The 18,570-nt window shown below is 51.1% G+C and overlaps 1 protein-coding gene across 6 annotated transcripts in view; it reads right to left on the bottom strand.

Moving 5' to 3' along the window:
- The window catches only part of TNIP1 (TNFAIP3 interacting protein 1), a 55,495-nt gene extending 38,008 nt beyond the window's left edge, over positions 1 to 17,487 (bottom strand). For 2 of the 6 annotated variants that reach the window (XM_082726221.1, XM_082726222.1), the window contains exon 1: positions 5,684 to 5,879. The gene's annotated coding sequence lies outside the window, so the exon portion shown is untranslated. Of the gene's footprint in view, positions 1 to 5,683; positions 6,162 to 11,106; positions 11,181 to 17,274 lie in introns of those variants that run through there. The other 4 variants (XM_082726220.1, XM_082726218.1, XM_082726217.1 and 1 more) reach the window with 4 other exon arrangements.
- Positions 17,488 to 18,570: the final 1,083 nt, after the last annotated feature.

Here is an 18,570-nt window from a genome sequence, read left to right as displayed (position 1 = left end):
ACACACATTCCACACCTAGGAGCTGGCTTTCCTCCCAGCACCTGGGACCTCACTTAGCCCAGAAGGGATGCCTCGACTATCAGCTATGGAAACAAAGGGCACTAGGTCCACCCTTACACAGAAGGCATGAAGGACTTAGTTGTCCTTCTGTCTCCCAGTCCCCAGTATGCTAAAGCTGGCTTACCCAATGAAGGGTTTCTCCAACCCTGTAACTACCCCCTCTAAGGGGGAAGAGGACAACTTTTAAGAATTCCCCTTCTCTAAATATGGTGGAAGGAGGGTCCATCGTGTTCAAATCCTGGCTCTGCTCCTTGCCATGTGACCCTGAGCTGGCCTCACTTTCCTTGTTCCTCCCAATGGAAATGCTGGGAGAATCGACTAGGAAACACAGAGCTCTCTACAGACCCCAGCAGGAGTCATAATGGCTAGGAAGGGGACAACAGGACAGGGGTGTTAAGACCACTCAGAAAAAAGCCAAAGATATCTTGTTCTAGCAGTAAAGGCTGGAAACTACCTGATGAGGATGAAAAAAAAGAAATACATTGGGGCGCGGTCATACCACAGAATATGATATAGCCGTGAAAAGGAATGAGCTACAGCTAGAGATATGAACACAACTGCATTTCATAAACATAGTATTAAGCAAACAAGGAAGTTGCAGAACACGGGCAGTATGATGGCTCTTAAACAGCATTCTTAAACCTACACAACAGTACTACATATTGTGTAAGGAGGCCTATATTTATACTAAAACCATAGATATGAGGAAATAAATTTTAAATTCAGAATACTTGCTACTTCCACATGAGGGGAAAGGGGATGGTCAAGGAGATATTTCAGGTGTACACACGTGTTATTGCTGAAGCCAGACGGCTGGGTGTATGGGGTGTGCCTGTTACCCTCTACGTCTGAAAGATTCCTTCATATTTTCAAAGAGTTAGTGCTGCTATCCTTCAACCTCTGTTCTTCCCAGGGGTTGGGGCAGGGGAGGGGAGAGCCCTTGCCGAGGCAGAAGTGGGGACGTGGAGGGACTGGGGTTCCTCAGACCACTGATAAAGCTGGCCACGACAAAGGCCCAGGACGATGGCCTGCCCGACAGCGGAAAACAGAGCAAGCACTCTCCAGTGTGGGTGGAGACCAAACCCCAGGCCCCTGACTCATGGGACACCCCCCACACCCGCCCTAAAAATACCAGCTCCGGCCTCTGGGTATGACTCCTTGGTGACACAACTCCCACCGCGCCCCCGCCCTCCCCCACACATACATCTGCAGGGCCACCCGGTTTGTCCACCCTGTAGGTGTTCAAGGGCACGAGGAACAGCTTCAGGGGGAGGTCCCAGGGAGAGAAGAGCTCAGCTGCTCCTCGGGCCAGTCATCTGTTCCTTTTGGAAGAGTGACTGTCCTTGGCCAGTCATGGGGGAAAAACACCAAAAACTTCCTGCAACTAATAGGCCACGGTGACTGCCAAGGTCGGCCTCTGGAGGTTGGGGAGCTCTGCTCCATAGAGCAAAGGGAGCTTCCCCCTGCTTCCCTGCGCCTCCTTTTTGGCAACTCTCCAGAGGGCCTTGGACACCCTCCATTCAAAGAGGGACAGCAAAAAGAGAAGTGGGCACTGTAGGCAGGCAAGGGTGCAGCAGCAAGAAGTGGGGAGGAAGGACAGGCACAGAGAGGCCTGGCCCCGCGGGAAGAGCTCAGGAATGGATGGATCCAGGGCACTGGGCCACAGAGTTTTTAGAGCTAAAAGAACATTTTAAGACAGCAGCCAGTGCAATCCCTTCATGCTGCACTGGGCACACCAAAGCCAGAGAAGGACAAAGACCTGCCCGAGGCAGCAGAGGATGGCAGTGACACAGAGAGGAGGCAAACCCAGGCCTCTGGGGGCCAGTGAGGCACTCTCTTACTGCCTGGCACCATGCCCTTCCTCCCCCCAAGTGGTCAGGTGGGCAAGGAGGGAAAAGGGAGGTGAGATAGGACGAAGTTGCACCCAGGGCGCCCCAGCCGTGATACGGGAAGAGGCTACCTACAAGGTACAGCACCCCCTGACTCTGGGGGCGGGAGTCAAGCCAAGACTAGATGATCACCGGCTGGGGTGCTAAAGGCTTTTTGAGGGAACTTGGGCCAGAGGTCCTCTGTGCCCCAGGGATAGAAAGGCATCAGACTCTGGGTAACTCAGATGGTTAGGCAACTGCCTTCAGCTCAGGTTATGATCCCAGGGTCCTGGGATCAAGTCCTGCAACAGGCTCCCTGCTCGGTGGGGAATCTGCTTCCCCCTCTGACTTTACCCTGGCTTGTGCCCTCTCGCTCACTCTCTCTCCCTTTCAAATAAATACATAAAATCTTAAAAAAGACAGACAGACATCAGACCCAGAGCAAAGGATGACCCATCCAGAGAAGACACAGCATAGTCCACAGGTGGCAGAGGGGTTAAAAGCGAGTTATCCCAAACCATGAAAAATCGGACCATTCCTACCATCTCCTACTGAAATGCCATCAGCACACTCATGATTATCCTCACTCACAAGACCAGCAGCTAGCACCGAGTGACTGCTTAGCATACACCAGCCTTGTACAGTCTGTCCCCTTAATTTGCAGCACTGGAGAAGCCAGCCCTGGCATCAGAGGACCTCACAAGCAGGGAGCAGGGGCCACACTCATGTAGGTGTGCCAAACTCTCGACCAGGGACAAAGTAAGTCACAACTGTGGCAGCAGCATGGCCACTGCTCACTGGATCAGCCCCTCTTGGGGGGACACAGCCTGGTGTGTTCAGCAAGCCACACAGGTGCTGCACAGGCACACTTACGTTTGCCAACCAACCGCTCTAATCACTTCCTGATGCTGCCCACAGGGAGAAACCACAACTTCTCTGCCTGGTAGTCAAGACCTTAGGGTTTTTCCTGGTCCAGCTGGCCAGCTCCCCCAACCCAGCAGAGCCTTACCCCAAATCCTCTACCCAGTCGACTAAGTTCCAGAAGGTGCTCAGGCCCCACTCTGCACTCATCATCTTTCTAGAGCCTGGCCTTGAAGCTGCCTGCCCGGAGAGGTACCCACCCCACACCCCAATGACCTGGGGCCCCCGAACTGCTCTGCACTCCAGTAAGACTTCTACCGGGCACTTGCCGGTGTGCAACGTCTTCCAGATCACACTCAGAGCACATCTCTCCCCATTCCGCTACACGTGCCTGGAGGGCCAGGCTCATTCCTTATGTACCTGAGCCACCACGCTCCTTGCCAAACAATGGGCACAAGACAGTTCAGGAAAAACTGGCTGACTGTAAGAAAGAAAGGAAAATGTCCCCTTGGGAAGCATGTTCTGGTTCTCATCCTGATGCTGCCACTACTTTTCTGGGATAAGTGCCTTCCCATCTCCTGGCCTCAGTTCCCTCATCTGTGAAATGCACCATTATTCTAGTTTCTTCTATTCTACTCGTCCACTGAGCGAATGCAGCAGAGCCTTACCCCCCAACACTCTGATCCAGGATCAGGGACTGGTCCCTGCTCTCACCCTTCTGCTCCAGGAAACAGAGAAAGGCAAAAACAAGGAAACACGAAACATTATTACATTCCAGACACTAAGTTCCATATATATACTTTCTCATTCACAAATAAACAAGATTATTGCAGAGTATGATGAGCGTACAAAAACACAATAGTAATATGACAGAAAGTGAAAAAAGGGTGCCACTTTGCATAGAAAGGTCAGGGAAGGCCTCTCTAAGAAGGTGACATTTGAGCTGAGACTTGACAGATAGGAACCAGCCGTGTGAAGAAATGGGGAAAGGTGTTCCAGGCAGAAGGAACAGCACACAGAAAGTCAAGAACAAGCTTGGCACCTTGGAGGGGAAAAAAAGCAGCTGCCGTGGCTAAACTGCAGGGAAAACGGCAGCAGTACCCAGGGTACTCAGAGTGATAGACAGACGACCTCCTTCAATGGTGAGGTGCTCAAACCAGTGCAACCCAAGCCACCCCAGAACATCCGGGACCCAGCTCACAGGCAGCATTAGGGGTAAGGGTATGAGTCAGACCCCATGGCTTCCTGGGACCCCCCAAGACCTGGTGTGGGCATAGAGGCAGGTAGCGCCCCTCCTCATGAGAGCCTCACCATAGCTCCAGGACACCCACGGGTGGGGGAAAACAGAATCACAGAAGTATGTAGAATACAAGACACTCAAATGCAGCTCCCAGGGGGTCATGATCAAGTGGTTCCATGAAAAGCCAGTTCCTGATTACACTCTTTTCCCAGGACACAGAGAAGACAGCAACCTTGGTCAGTGGAAATGGAACAGGGCAATACTATGCAAGGCTTACTGGTCTTGGCCAAATCTTAACCTTTGTGGGCCTCAATTTCCTCATTTGAAAACTGAGGCTACTATTAGTGACTATCTCCCAAGGTTGTTGAAAAGATTAAATGATACACTGAAAATAAAGCAGTGTGCCTGGCAGAGGTTAAGTGTTCATAAATGTACACTGTCTTCATTACTGCTCTTGGTTTTTCAGTGCCTCAGTTCTGTTTGCTGTAAGGATATTAATATAACATCACAAGATTCCTAAACTTTTGTACTACTAAATATTCCAGTCTCCTGCATGCTCAAGAACAAAGAAAAAATAACTGAGAATCATCCTCTCTGACCTCTCATTCGATGCTGAATTCCCCTCTACCATAACCTGGAAAATACGTGCTGATTAAATTCTATTTTCATGATACTGTGAAATTAAAATGATGCATTAGGAATCCACAGATTTTTCTGTACTGTCATTCTGCAAGGGGGTGGGGATGGACGTTGCCTATTCTTCTGCATCATCCACAAACCACCCCAACCAAAACACAATCTCTCACCCTGGGGCACAAAATTCACGCCCACCTCCATACAAACAATTAATGAATGTACAATGTAATCACTTCCGTATTGCCCTATCTCTCTCTCTCTCTCTAACACACACACACACACACACACACACACAAATGTTCTACAGTGGAAAACTCACCCATTCGTAAAAACACACCGAAAATCACTCCCAGACTCACTACAGCTACCCTGCACTACACATGCACACAAATGTTGCCTCCAACAGTGTGCAAAGTATGTTCAAAAGAAACTGGATAGCTGAACTCTGGAGCCAAAGGCCAAGGTTTGAATCCTGCCTTTGCAACTCCCTAGCTGTGTGAACCCAATCTCCAGATGCTCCGGTTTCCTAAACTGTAAAATGGGGGTGATAATAATAATATTCATTTTAAAGAAAGATGCGACAATTACAAGTTTAATACACCAAAAGGGTTTAGATGAGCACTTGGAAAGCGCCCAATAAATTATTTTCCTTTCCATTACATGTGCACACTGCTTCCAGGCCGGACCCGCACACTATACACAGACCCGCGCCGGCTCACTCCCCCCACCCGGCTGGTCCGCACGCATTGCACACTCCGCCTGCACGCCGTTCCCAGACGCGCTCGCCCACACAGTGCGCAGGCGCGCCCCCGGCCCTCGGCGAGGGGCAGGGATTCGCCGCGGCCCGACCCTTGCCGCCGCCGGGACCTCAGGTGCCTGGGCCCAGGAGCCGAGGAGCCTAGGTCACCGGGCCGGGCCCGACCAACCCTTTCCTCCGCGCACGGTCACTGCCGAGGCTCTGAACACCCAAGTCGCGGGCTCCCTTCCGCCCCATCCCCGCTCAGCACGGCCGGCTTACCTGAGGTTGGGGGCCCGGGGACACACCGTCCTCCCCCTCTGCGTCCAGCCACGGATGCAGGGACGGGTTATCGGCCGCGGCCACTGTCCGGCCCTTCAGCACTCTGCGGGTTCCCGGGCCGGGTAGGGGGACCGCGCTGCGGACGAGGAAGTGTTGGGGGCAGGGCCGCCCTACCCCTGGGAAAGTCCCCGGCGACTGACAGGCCGCTCGCCCAATCGCGCTGCGCCCTCGGGGCGGGCCAGCGACCGTGGGGGCGGGACGGAGCGAAGTAAACAGCAACCGCCCGGGGAGGTCCGGGCCGGGAGCAGTTGAGCTGTAGCGGTTACCCCCGCCCGTGGGCCAGCCCTTCGGGCGGTGACCTCCGGAGCTTGGGCAGCCCCCCGTGTCACTCCCCGCGCCGGAAGCCCCGGACCCCGGGCTGAGTCCGGAATCTCAGAGCAGAGATGAACCGCAGAGACAACCCCTTCCCTTCTTTGATGCCAGGGGCTGGAGGACCACAGCGGGGAGGGAACTTGCAGAAAGGCACGTAAGCATCTGGAGCTGGGCCAGGGCTAGAGCTCGGGGCCGCAGAGTGGGGGTCCAGGGCGCTCCTGAACGACTTCGCGGAACTCCCAGACATTTAAGCTGAAAGGACCCCTAAATAACTTTTTTTTTTTTTTTTTTGCATAAACTTACAGCCCCAGACATTGTAAGCATTTTGTATGCATTATTTCTTTCACTGAGCCACCCTAGTGATATGGGTTTACCCCTTGTTTACTGTAAATAAATTTAAAAACAGGCACTGAGAGGAGGTTGGTTGACAGTAAGTGGCTGAACCAGCATTTAAACCCTAATGGGCAAATCCAGAGCCCTCCTCCCACCCTGTCTACGTATTTGTGGGTCAGATCATCCAAACAGCTGTGGGATTTCCCAGACCCTTAAGGAGCAGCTTGGTTTAATGGTGGGAACGCTGTCTTTGGTTTCATCATTTTATTTAAGAGGGTTTTGGTTTCAAAAAGTGGAAGGACCTAAACTGGGAATAAAGGACAGCTCTTTAAATGGGGGTAAATACAGCTTTATGAAAAACCTATTGCAAAAGACTCATTTCCCCAGAACTGATGAAACCTTAGTCATTGACAGGTCCTGGTCCTCAGAAAGGACTTGGTGAGCTATTTTGTACAAGTCCTGATTTTACAGAAGTGGAGATTTGTCCATCAACTGTGACTGTGAACACACATACACCCCTCTACCCAAGTAGGAACCTAATTGGAAGATTCTCCTGTCAGGCCTGTGACTTCATTTACTTCAAAGGTGTCTTCAAATTCTGGGATGCCTTTGGTTACTTCAAAAGTGTTACCACATTCTCAAAACAATAGTAATTCTGGTTCATTTTTAACTAGGAAAAGAAGTACTCATAAACTCTGATTTTAAAGAGGGTGGGGAGAACAGGATACAAAGGCCAACCCAAGCACATTTGACCATCACCAACAGGGGAGGGGACGGAGGGGTTAGAATCGGGCTGGTTCACCAGAAGCTCCGTAAGCATCACCTCTACCCAGTAGGCTTCCCCCAAAGCGGGGTTTTCTTCCTGCTCTTTGTCTACAGTTCCCAATTTGCCTCCTCCCGGAATGCTGTCTTCCTAATCTCAACCCAACTCTTCTTGTGAACGCTGAAATTTACTTTAAAAAAAAAAAAAAAATGAAGAGTCTCCACCTATTTGCATTTTGCTTCCAGACTATTTCAGCTGTCTTTGTAAAATGTCTGACCTTCGAGATTTAGGCAAATAGCTTCATCCCTTAAATTGCTTGATGACCACTAGGAGGACTTGTTGGACAGTGCTCTGGTATGACAAAAAGGTTACGTGGTCTTTTCTTTTTTTTTGGACTGATTCCCTGTTTTGGGGTACTTTTTCCTAACACTTATAATGTGTGAGAAAATCCTCTTCAAAGTCGTGAACACACCCACCCCTTCCCACCTTTTTAAAACTTCATCTGAATTCAGAACTTCCCACCATGTTAGAAGCCATGGAGACCACTGTTCGCAATCCCCTATTTGATAGATAAGTAAACTGAGTCCTCAGAATAATAAAGGACTTGTTCAGGGCCACACCCATTAAATGATGCCACCACGGTTAGAAGCCAGGACCTTGGTTTCCAGTAATATGTGCTCTTTTCACTGCATCCTGTTATCTTTCCAGTGTCATGATTTTCCCTATAGAAACTCAACACTCATTAGGATCAAGGCTGGGTTCTAACTCCTACTCGACCACTTGCTACCTGGGTGGTCTCTCTAAGCCTCAGTTCCTCTCTGAAAAATGGAGGAAATTGCATCTTACCCCTCACGGGATCATGGGGATAAATGAGTAAATGCAAGGAGAGCCCAAAGCTTGGCACACAGTAGGCATCTGAGAAACAGTAGTGGCATATAGACACGGATTGCCAGCACTGACAGAACTTCACTGTTAAACCCAGGAATGCACTCTCCCCAAGTTCCATGTCACCATCCACATCCTCTATGGACCCTGAGACCCCTGGCAGGGTGGGAAATGGGTCCCCCAGCCTGGCATCCCCTGCCATCCCTAGATCTGGAAGGAGATGTCCAAGCCGAGAGCCGAGTGACTCAGGCAGCTGGAAACTTCTTGCTCTTCCAGAGTGATGACAAGCACCTGCATAGAGCCCCACCTGGGAGGAGAATCAAAGGCCTGTGTTTGGTTTGTTTTGGTTTTTGTTTTAAAGCATGCAACTTCCCACCAGTCCTTCTCTCTCTACTACCTCCACTAAGGATGCTCCAAAGAAGAACTGAAGTCCACACTTGATAGAAATAAAAGACCTACCAAAAACCTCACCTGTCACCAACCAAGCTTTAAATCAAGTGCCTGAAAAGGAGTGTTTTTGCCATGCAAAAAAGTTGTTTTCACCATGTAGTGGCTCTGCTCTCTGACCTAACAGGATATCTCCCAACCACCCTGAGGCCATTACCACTGTCATGCCCATTTCACAGATGAAACTGGGGCTTTGAGGTGTTAGATGACTCGCCCAAGGTCTTATACAGCAACAAGTCCTAAATTCTTTCTGCTCTTAAGTATTAGACTATAGAGTCCTGCCAGCCAGTAAGAGCTCAAAATACTAGTCATTATGGCTCGTTTAGGAAGGATTAGATCCAACCTTTCTCTCACATGGATACAACCACTGAGGGCCATCTGTACACCCCACAGATGGGAAGAGGAGCTTCTAAAACCACTAAGCTCAGCCTTACTCTAGGAGGTGAATTTGTGAGTTAGGGTCTTGGCTGCAGGGGAATGAAACTCAAGGTGAGCGGCTAATGCACTAGGAAAAGAGCAATCCTGGCTCTGGGTCCCTTCCTTCTATCCAGTCTCCTGGTCCCATAGCCTGAGGCAATCTGGGGAATATAAAACCCTTGGTGAATTCTAGGTGCTTTCTGGTACTGGGTGTGTGCACACGAGAGAGAGATTTTAGTGATAGTTAAATGAGAAATGCAAGTCAAGCACATGCTGTTGGCTGAAATTGTAGGTAACTATATTTTTTGGTAAGAAATAAGTAAGCAGAAGCAATGGTCCCCTGTTTCCCATCCTCAGCCTCAGAAGCATTTTAATTCTATCTACCTCCCAGATCACTGCATGAGGGATGGATGGATGGCTCTAAGATTTCCATAACTTTTCATGTTCCTTAGGCACCTTAAGGTGAATTAAGCCATACCAGACTCACAATTTGCCCCTCCTCCAAGAGCATGTAGGTCATGCAAGGGTATGGGCTCTGGAGTCAGATCTGGGTTTAGGTCACAGCCTTGCCCTTACACCTTGTGATCACTCTCTGCCGGTTTCCTCACAGAGAATGTGAAGGGCAGGGTCCAGTGCATAGGGTAGCGAAAGAATGAGGTGCCATAGGGCCTGGGGTGAAGTTAAAGGCAGCAAAGCCCAGGGCCCAGAGCTACGGAGGAACTTGCCCAAGACCTCACAAAGTGTCCTCAGAAGCACCAGGCCTAGATGGCATTTCCCTGACTTTTTCTCCAGGGTCTTCCCTGTTTTCCTCCTTCTCCCTCCCAGCTGTTTCCGCTGCAGCCCTGGGCCTGCCGTTTGTGCTAGGGTTTCTAGGACACCGCTGCGGAAAGGAAAGAGCCAGTGACTCTGGGGGAAATTCCCGGCCTCAGAGCCTATGTGGCCAGGCACCTCCCACAGTTGCTGGGAGCCCCAGGCTTCCCCTAGTCCACGTCCTCTCCCTCTGGCCTCCCTGTCTTCAGGTCAGGGTGTCAAGCCAGATCTGAGTTTGGATCCAAGCTTGCTCCTCGTGATCCTCCTGGGAGGGCAGAGAGGTCAGCCCAGCCCAGCCCCTGAGGGAGGCAGCCCCATGGGAACCAGACATTTCCTAATCCTGGGAAGCCCTACCAGGGCCCAGGGAGCAATCCTCCTACCACCTCACCCCACCTCATACTCCTCCTTTCAGGGTCCCTCCCACTGCTCCCTCCATTCTTATCCAGCCCAGAAGCTGCTGTGACAATGACTTGGTCTCTACTCCTTGCCCCTCCTAGCCAGGGACTTCCCAGGGCTGGGCCTCCGACAGGCTCTGGAAAATCTGGACTGTTTGTGATTAAAGAGGAGGCCATTATCACCACCGTCTGCCAGCTCTCACCCTCTCCCTGTGCCTCAGACCCCGTATGAAATGTTCAACCACAGCAGGGTCCAGCCAGCCCTAGGAGGGAAGCAGGTGAGCGAACCTTCCGGAGAGCCATTTGCTCCAGCGCTGAGGAGGGTCTTAGCTCTCCATTGCGTTCCCGAGGGAGGCAGAGCTAGACTCCCACCCGGGCTCTTCCTACCTCACTGTATAGACCACTGACGTGGGCAACACACACACACACACTCGCCCACCCTCAAAAATTCACATTCACCCAGAGACGCACACAGGTTCATATAATGACCCAGACACTTCCAGATACACACGCACTTAGACACGCTTGCGAACTTGCACTCACACGTATACCTCAACAGATCTGACACAGACGAAACTCACCAACAGAGATGCACATTCACACACCAACACAAATCTACGTTCATACTTGTGACCCCAATCCCTTTCCTCCAGGGAAGGATAAGACAAAAATAGACTCTGCTTTTTCCTTCCCTTGGGAAGAACTAGAAGCGGCTAGAAAGAAACACACGGGCTGAGGAGGGCAGGAAGAGGAAGTAAGAAATGGAGGGAGAGAAGCAAGAGGAGAATGAGACGAGGCAAGGAGGTAGAGAGGCCCAGAACCCAAGCCCTGGTAGGAGAAGAGGGAGCTGGCCCAGGGGAGCAGCCGACCCCAGCTGGCAGGAAAGTAGGAGGCCAGGTGGCTCTTGGCAGAGCTGGGGGGTGGCCTGGTGGCCCTGACCCCTCATGCAGTGAGCTCCTAGCCATGTCCTGACCCGCCGCCCCCTGCTCTCGGTCACTTACCTGGGGCAGGAGAAGAGGACCGGGGGCGCAGTGGGGGCTGGCACCCTGTGAAGGCTCGTCAGCTCACTGTGCTTCTGCAGGAAGGAGGGCTGGGCTGGGCTGACTTTTAGGCAGGAGGGGAATTCCCCGAGATGGAGGAGCCAGCCGCCAGGCAACCCCACAAGGCCCAGCTGAGGCCCCATCCTGCCCCCCCGGCAGAGCACAGGGCCCTTCTTTGTCAGTTCCCCACCTGTCACTTCCCAGACTGGCTATCACTTGCCAAGCGTTCTGGGGAGGGGAGGGCGTTCTGGGGAGGAGCTGGAAGCCTGAGGGTTCTGTGGCCGGACCAGGAACTGGCGCGGGGGCAGCCTGGTCTGCCCACCCTACCCCAGCCTTTGACTTCTTCTGAAGACCGCTAATGCCTCCTTTGCCTGAGGTGGGGGATTCCAGTGCCCGGGACCCTCAGGAAAGGGCCAGATGCCCAGCCCACACCGTCCTTCCCCATCCCTGTTCCATCTGTTTCCATTTAGTGTCTGTGGACTCTCCAGAGGGAAGGAAAAGCCCCCTGCTTCCCTCCGTGCTCATTTCCAGGTCAAGTGGGGCCTTAGCAGGCTAAGCTCCTTAGCAAAGAGCCATCCAGCTCTACACTAACCAGCCGTTTCTGCTGCTCCTCACTTTCCCATCCAGATGGAGTCTTGGTGATCCCCAGCTGTAAAATGGGTATAAGGAGTCCTGCTGGGTCTGGCTCTTGTGATGAGGTGATTAAAAGAGAATGATTCTGAACGTTTGAGTACTTTACAAACATAAGGTCTTAGTTCATTATCCACCGCAAGATGCTTGGGGAGGACAAGAGTTGGCTGTGGATGAACTGGCCTTTCTTGATCATTTCAGGTTCTGGAACTTCAGGTTCTGGAACTTTGTTCTTAACAGCAACATTACAGACTGATGAGGATACAGGGATGGACAAGTCAGACCCACTTCCTGCCCTGTCCAGTATGGTAGCCATAAGCCACCCATGGCTATTTAATTATACATTATTAAAATTAAATAAATTAATAACTCAGTTCCTCGGTACAGCTCGCCATATTTCAAATGCTCAGTAACCACATGAGGCTGTCCGAGTAGGCTGCACATATATAGAACATTTCCATCATTACAGAAAGTTCTATTAGATAGCATTGCTCTGGGCGCTGTGGGCTAATAGGTAGTTATAATCAAGAATGGTAGAGATGTGTTATGACAGGAAAATACAGGGAGCTACAGGATCATGGACGGGGAGCATTTAGTTAGGATTCGGGGATCTGGGAAGCCTTCCTGGAGGAAGTGACACATCAGCTAAGACCTGAAAGCAGCGAAGCAAGAGCACAAGGAACAGTGTTCTTAGCAAGGGGAATAGAATATGCAAAGAGAGAATACATTCAGGGAACTGAAAATTGTTCACTCGGAGTGGAACATGGAGTTTGAAGCAAGGGGGAAGTAAAGAGGTGGACCTGGAGAAATAAGGAAGGTCAAGTCACAAGGGGCCACACTCAGCTTAAGCAGGGGGTTGGGAGGCAGAGGATAGGAGGTGAGAGATGGGGAGAGTGCACCGAATCCACTCCTCTCCTGCTTCTGTGTCCTCCTCTCCTGCTTCTGTGTCCTCCGGATTGGGATTCCATGAGGAACACTAGAGAGAGCTTCTGGCCCAACAGAGGAGGAAGTGAAGGCCAGACAGGGGAAGTGACTTTCCTAGTGACTAAATGAAGGGACTTCCTGACTCCTAGTCCAGTGCTCTTTCCCATACTGCACTCAGACCCTTGGTGACACTGGCCAATTTTTAAATGTTCAATAGCCACATGGGGCAAGTGCCTACCATACCGTATGGTACAGGCATTTCCATCCACACAGAAAGTTCTACAGGACTAACAGCACCAATCCTTGAGCTAGATCAAGTGCAAAGGATGATTCACTTCCCTGCACATACACCCTTTTCTCTGCAAGGAATAAATTATACCTCATGCTGACAGCATCACATGCTCCCCTCTCTGCCCTCTGCTACCTGCTTGCAGGTCCTTCCTCACCCATGTCCCCAGCTGGGCAGGAACAGGCACTCAGGATGGTGGCAGGACTCAGCATCAGGGAGAGCAATATTATCCCTGGCTCTCTCTGGGAAGCCTCCTGGTGGCCTGTGACTAGCCATCTGGGTCAGCCAGTACCTTCTATGAAATTGAGGAATGTCCCTTCCTTGAGGAAACTGGGTTTCAGATTCCTCATCAGTATAGTGTGTAATTCAGCCCTGATGTGCCTGGATTGCAGTGTTTCCTTTAAACCTGACATCTTTCCGCAGGCCTCGGTGATCATAGATCATCTGTGACTTCACAAAGCCTTGCTTGGGCTGGTTCCTGCTCAGGGCGTCTTAGATGATGGAAGGACCTTGAAGGGCTAGGGAGGCTCAAGGAGCTGGCCCCACGTGAACCAGAATCTCCAGGCAGGAGCACTTGGCTTGCAGTTCCTGGGGGACAACCGACTCTGGACTCTCCGTGCTGGAGTGCTGAGCACAACTAGCTTCTCCCACCTTCTCTCACACCTCTTCTTCATCCAGCCATGGATTCCCTGAAATTGCCTTCCTTGTTCAGGCTGTGGGATGGATGTCAAGGAGGAAGGGACCCTTGGACTGCGCATCAGAGGAGCTGAGCTTGAGTCCTGGCTCTGCTGTGTGGCCTGGGGCAAGTCCCTTTGCCTCTCTGGTCCTCAGCTTCCCTTTCTGTAATGTGAAGGAATCAGACCAGATGATCACTAAGGGACCTTCCATTCTGATACTGTAAGGAAGTCCAGAAGTTCAGAAAAAGGAGAAATCAGGGCAGGCCAAGATGATCAGGAAATAATAACACTAATAGCTAATGTTTTAAAAAGATTGTATCTATTTATCTGAGAGAGAAAGAGAGGGAGAAGGAGAGCAGGGAGGAGAGGCAGAGGGAGAGGGAGAAGCAGACTCCCCACTGAGGAGGGAGCCAGTGCAGAACTGGATCCCAGGATCCTGGAATCATGACCTGAGCCGAAGGCAGACACTTAACCAATGGAACCACCCAGGCGCCCACTAATAGCTAATATTTAAGATTAACATGTACTGGGCATGATACTCGTGGATTCCTCATCAGAACTCTTGGAGATTGGTACCCCTGCTTTGCAGATGATGGGGCTTAAGCCAACACCTAATGAGTAGCACAGGGGAGTTCAGACTCAGGTCATGTCTACAGAGCTCACCTGGGGGAGACAAGATCCATGCCAGACCTCAAAAGATGGCTGAATTTGGATACACACGGGGAACCTCTCACTGGCCCACCCCTCTGACACCTAATCGCTCAGGCCCACCTCTCCTGTCCTGACATCTCTGGTCTCGTTGACATTTTGGGGAACAGCACTGGGCCAGTCTCATCCTAGTCGATCAACATTTATTTAACAAATGAATGGACTTGACCCCATGGGTTTCCTGATTCACCAAGTCTGCCCGACGTTTCCCAAGGATGGGAATTCCTCATGCCATGGGGACCTAGTCCAGGACTCTGGGCAGATTTCTGGATCCCACCATAGACCTAAGAAATCATACTCTCTGGGGGTTAGGGCCTGAGAGGTGGCATTCTCAGTAAGCTCCCGCGTTTATCTTAGTACTTAGTAGTTTGAGAGGCCCAAGCTCCCTAACTGGATCTTCCAGCTCCAAAATGAGCATCATCTTCTCCTATAAAGGCAGCCAAGAACTCAGTGTCATGGACTAGTGGGCAGTACCTAGCGTGCTAGTACTTCTCTGGGTCACCCATGCATCAAATCCATGACTTTTGCAAAAATGCTTTGGGTCTACCAGCTTCCACTAGGGGCAAGTCCCACTGCTGTTACTAACTCTCTGTGTGATGTGAGCAGCCATTCCCTTCTCTGTCCCTCACCTTCCTCATCTGGGAAAGGGGGTCAATGCTCTTCGCCCATCTATAATCCTGGGAATACCTATGTGCACAGAAGAAGTGCCCACTGAGGTCATTTCATTAGGAATATTATAGGTCAGGGGGTCATCCATTTGAGCGTTTGCCAGCATCATCTGATCTATGTGTCTGGGTTAGGCTGATCTCAGGTCAGTGGTTCTCAATCCTGACTGCGTGTTAGAATCACCAGAGGAGCTTTGTAAAAATACAGATGGGCAGGCCTCACCGCAGACTAATTATATCAAGATCTTGCAGGGTGGAGGGTGTGGCCTGGGATTGGCATTGAAAGGCTCCCCCACGGGGCCCCTGGGTGGCTCAGTGGGTTGAAGCCTCTGCCTTTGGCTCGGTTCAGGATCCCAGGGTCCTGGGATCGAGCCCTGCATCAGGCTCTCTGCTCAGCAGGAAGCCTGCTTCCTCCTCTCTCTCTGTCACTCTCTGCCTGCCTCTCTGGCTACTTGTGATCTCTGTGAAATAAATAAATAAAATCTTTAAAAAAAAAAAAAAAAGAAAGAAAGAAAGAAAGGCTCCCCCAGGTGATTCAAATTTGGGACTCATGCTCTCAAAGCTGCCTTTCAAATCTTTGGTTCTGATGCGGGTGGTCCTGGGACTTCACTGCTCCCCTTTTTGTTCCAGGAAAAGTGCCTTCTCAGTACCAGCATCAGAGACCAAGAAGACAACAGATCTTAGAATCGGGAGGGGGCGCCTGGGTGGCTCAGTGGGTTAAGCCGCTGCCTTCGGCTCAGGTCATGATCTCAGGGTCCTGGGATCGAGTCCCGCATCGGGCTCTCTGCTCAGCAAGGAGCCTGCTTCCTTCTCTCTCTCTCTCTCTGCCTGCCTCTCAGTGTACTTGTAATTTCTCTCTGTCAAATAAATAAATAAAATCTTAAAAAAAAAAAAAAAGAATCGGGAGAGAAGAGAGCTCAAGTCCATGCACTGTGGGTCACTGGGCATTATACACAGTGGATAAGAAAGGCAATATTCAACCTCAAACCAAGTCACTGCACGGAGAGGAGGTACATGTCATTCTGGAGCATCTGAAAAAATGGGATTCAGGAATGCATTTTGCAAAATTGTGCTTTCCAAGGAAAGGAAAGGAAATGGACTCAGGGCAGTATGTTGCAAGGTTCTTTTCAAAGGAAGAAGATCCAAGGACAAATGTTGCAAGACTGTGCTGCTAAAGGAAGTGGTTTTTTTTTAGCTCATTCGATCTGGAACAGAACTTAGAGATTATCTTGACCACTCCCTTGGCTGGACAGAAAGGGAAACTAAGGCCCGGGGAAGGGAAGGCATGTCCCTAAGGTCAGGCAGGGAGTTGCTGACAGAGCTAGTATTACTAGTCTTCTCAACCACCCCCTGCCTGCTGACTTTTTCTCTAGTCCTCCGGTGTCTGTCATTTCTGGCTTTGCTCCAGGCCCCCAGCCCACCCTCTACACTCACATTCCTGGACAGCACCCCAGGTCCCCAGATCACATGATGGACTAAATCTGTGAAGCTGGGTCTCCACCTGCCAGATAACAGGGGCCCAAACCAGCAGGAGGCTGGGGCAAGCTGGAGAGGAAGGTGCTGCATCTGATGATGTGGCCTGACCTCAGAAAGGAAGCCTGGTCACCAGGGGGAATTTCCCCGGGGGGTGAGGTCTCATGTCTATGCAAATAATGCATGCCAATGAACCTGGACCCCAGGATGGGAGAGGGGTCTGGGGAGAGAGGACCGGGAGACAGGGGAATTGGGAAGTGACAGAGCCTGACAATAGAGCCCTGTGCCAGGCCCCTTGTATGCTGTATCTCCGTTGGTCCCTGCAACAGCCTCCTCCCTAGGAGAGCTAGGAGGCTGAGGCCCAGTGAGGGGAAGGTACATTTGCCCAAGAGAACGCAGCACCACCCCGAGAGGAGAGCAGGCCTGGGAGAGCCGTGATGGGGGTGGATTTGGAGCTGCTGTTGCTGCTGGCCAGAGTGACAGCAACAAGGCTAGAGTCAGAGAACTCCAGTGAAGTTTCATTTTGGGTTTCCATCTCACTCACCTGGGGGGTTTTATCCTGGGGACAGCTAAAAGGCAGATAGGGAGGTAGTGACTCTGACTTCCCTTGGGCAAATCCCTGCACTCAGGTTTTCCAAAGCCCAAAGGTGGGGTGTGTGTGGCCTGGGCACTGTTAACCCTTCCACTGCTAGCTTCTAGAATACTCCTAGAGAAGGGAACAGAATGGGATGGGGGTTTCTGAAGGGATATTTCTCCCTCTTACCTCTTTACATCTCACTCACATGGAGCCTCACTACCCCAGGAAGACCTCTGCAGGGATTTTGTTCTTTCCGGAAGGCTGATCCCACTTATAGCCTGGTTCTCTGAGGAGCTGCTTCTGCTTCCTCTGAGCAGGGATGCCAGTAGGAGCAGGCTCAAGTCAGAGCAGTCGGGTGCAAAGTCTGCCCTCCGTAGATTCCGGTGGTTTTGTGGTTTGTTGTCCTGTGAAAGAACGTACATGAGAGCAGGCAGGTCACTGATTTCTGGAGTTGTGTGCTACACACTAAGGCTGTGTGCCAAGCAAACTACGAGTGCCTACATGCCCTAGGGAGTGTGTGTGAAAGGCAAGTCTGGGTACTTGTGCAAAGAGTTTCCTGTATGGCCGGTAGTTCATGTAGAGATGACAATATCTGTACTTCTAAGCAGTGTGTTTGGGACCCAACCATTTGGTTTTCCCCCACATGGTCTGCCGTGTGTGTTTCTGTGCATGTGTTAACAGCCATGGGCTTCTTTCTGATTCTGGATATACATAGTATGTCCCTGTGGGTATGACAGGCAGTGATTTGGAATTCTGGGTGTGTGATAAATAGTATTTATGGACTTTGAGAGGACAACAGCTGTGTGGGAGAACAGTAATTACCAGCCCAGCATAGGCATGGGATCTCTAGTTCCACTCCCCGCCCTCCTGGCTTGCCTATCAGGCCTTCCTGTTCCCGCCTATGGCTATCTCCAGGTCAAGGTCCGTGGCCATCCCAGTGTGGAGGGGCACTAGGTTGTTCTGATTTCAGTTGACAGAACAATAGGCAGATGGTGGTAACTGGGAGGGGTGAGACCATCCCACAGAAGGAAATACATGTTCTGGAAACTGCTAGAACAGCTGGGCTCATGGGCAGGGCTCATTCCCAGATGGCTCTGGTTTAGGTCTTCTTCCTTATCTGAGAGGTGGGTACAAGAAGCCTCTGGCCTCACATCCTGCTTTTATTATTTATTTATTTTAAAGATTTTATTTATTTATTTGATAGACAGAGATCACAAGTAGACAGAGAGGCAGGCAGAGAAAGAGAGAGGAAAAAGCAGGCTCCCCGCCAAGCAAAGATCCCGATGTGGGGCTCGATCCCAGGACCCTGAGCCGAAGGCAGAGGCTTTATCCCACTGAGCCACCCAGATGCGCCCACATCCTGCTTTTAAAAGCACTTCCTGCCTCTGGGTTCCCAGATAGTGACATCTGGCTTTGTGTATCTATCTGCCTCTGTCTCTGATTCTCCACAGCAGGTTCCTTGGTTTCCCGCACCACCACATC

This window comes from Mustela nivalis (genome assembly GCF_964662115.1).
Source record: "Mustela nivalis genome assembly, chromosome: 3".
NCBI lineage: Eukaryota > Metazoa > Chordata > Mammalia > Carnivora > Mustelidae > Mustela > Mustela nivalis.
This window is presented reverse-complemented; position numbering and strand designations above follow the sequence as displayed.